Raw genomic sequence first — 2,346 nt, 5'->3', positions numbered from 1 at the left:
TGCGGGAAGCCCTCTGCAATATGAAGAATATGGTCCTACCCGAAGTGAGGAACAGCCCGAACAGCGACCCCTACTCACTCTCTCAGATTTCCCAGCATGCAGGAGCCCATTTAATTTTCCAAAGTGCCACCACAGTGACAATGCTGTTAATCCCTCGGCATCTTTGGATGACCATTAACCTGTGAGACAAGTGTCTGGTTTCCCCATTTTACAGATAGGAAAACTGAGTTCCAGAGAGGGTAGGATCTGCCCAAGGACACATAGTGTTTGGTTGGGACATGGTGGGACCAGAATGGGACGGCAGTCCAGCTCTTTGGACCTTTGGCACCACGGAGGATCCCTTAGCCTCCCTCCCAGCCCTCTCCTGGCTCTCTGAGCCCACTGTTGGTGGGGGTGGGGAGCGGGCTTTCTGGCCAGCCCAGCCAGCCGTTAGCCACCTGAACTCACATCCTGCTAGATACTTAAAACAACCTGGCAACAAAGCCTGCAATTGGGTTTTGCATTGTGTCTGCTGTGTTGCTGGGGACTGCTGTTACCTGTGGCTTTTGTGGTTGGGGAGGCGAGGTGGGGGTGGGGATGTGAGGCTCCCAGAAGCTCGGCTGGGGAGCACATGTGCTTGAGAATGCGCCTGTGAGCATGCGTGCGGTGTTCCTGTGTTCACATGCATGCCACGCCCAGTCCACCACCTCCTGTGCTAAAGGTCTTGGACCCCATTGGAGGGAACAGAGGGGAGCCTCACACTGGGGCACTTGTCCAATGTGGTCCAGGCAAGTTGGGACCACCACCTTTGCTCAGAGGAGCATTGTCTGGGAGAAGAAAGAACCAAGTTTCTGAGGCAGAGTGCTGGGTGAAGGCACCAGGTGGAGGAGCCCCCAGCTTGGGACCACCAGGCCTAGTGTGCCTGTGACACTTATTCCCAGCAATGCTTGTGTCCAAAGGCCCCAGCTCTGAGCCAGCCTCACTGAGGCCCTCAACACCCAACAGTGGGCCTCTGTTGGCTGAGTCATTTGCTCCCTCACATGATCACCCCATGGAGACAGCTACTAATAATAAAATTACAGGTTCCACCACCAACGTCGTCATCAGTGCTACCGTCTACTGAGTGTTTAGTATGTACCAGGAACTGTGCTTTACATGCATTCTTTTAAAATGTTTTTATTTTATTGTGGTAGGAACACTAAATGTGAGATCTATCTTCTTAATAAGTGTTTAAGTTTTTACATTATTGCATTTTCTCAATTCCCACGGCCTGTGAGAAGGTTTCTTTTATTCCCATTTTATGACTGAGGCTCATAGAGATTAACCAACTCGCTCAAGGTCACTCAACAAGGAAGTGAGAAAAGCAGGATTCAAACCAGTCAGATGCCTCTAGAACTCACTCAGTGAAGGATGAGGAATGTGGCTCGCATCATTTCATGGATGAGAAAACTGAGGCGCAACCAAGATGAAAGAGCTGATGAGCTCAGACCCAACCAGTGTTTCCCACACTGCCCCGCTTCCCCAGCGCCTGCCCGCCCAGACCTTTACCTTTGGGCCCTGACACTTGTTCCTGCGGTTCCAGCAGGCTATGGGCAGCAGGGGGGCCCTGGGTGTCTGACCAAGACCCACTCACAGGCCCTTCAGCCCAAGGTGGCTTACACGCTCCTCTTTCTCCACTTTAGTGCAAGACCCAAGGTTCTGTCTCATCTCCTCCCTGTAACTTAACTGCCCCTTCCAATCCACAATCTTGGGTTGAGAAACCCTACCCCAGAAGCATGGCTGCAGAGGGGGCTGCTGCCACCCTGGATCATCCCTTCCAGTGTCCCCTCCAGGCACACTGACCATCCCTTTTTAAGGGTTGCACTCTGGGTCCGGCAGGGAAACACTCAGAGCACACACAGCAAGGCTAACATAAGCAGAGGCACTTGACACATCCTTCGCCATGAACTGAAGATAAATAAATGCCCCTTGGGCTTTGGTCCTTTGTCTTTATGCTGGAGGGTGGGGCTTACCCCTCCTTGCAACGCCCCCCCCCCCATTGCCACTGCGGAACAAGCCATGTGGAAAAGCCCTTCTTCCTAGGAGTTAGGATTCTAGGGTTCTAGTCCCAGTTGTGCCAGCTATGTGACCTTGAGCAAGTCCCTTCATCTCTGGTCTTTAGTTATCCCTCCTGTAAACACCACGTGCCACCTGCCTCATGAGGTTACAGTGAGAGGCCCATAAAGTCCGGATGTGACAGGACCCTGTAAGCCAGGCAGGCACATAGACAAGAGATGATATGACTTCAACTCTTGCCTCACCTTTGGAGGTAGGTAAGGAAGAGATTTGGGACCCAAATTTTATATAGAAATCATCAAAACTAGACAG

The sequence above is a fragment of the Miniopterus natalensis genome, chromosome X (assembly GCF_054644295.1).
Source record: "Miniopterus natalensis isolate mMinNat1 chromosome X, mMinNat1.hap1, whole genome shotgun sequence".
Taxonomy (NCBI): Eukaryota; Metazoa; Chordata; class Mammalia; order Chiroptera; family Miniopteridae; genus Miniopterus; species Miniopterus natalensis.
This window is presented reverse-complemented; position numbering follows the sequence as displayed.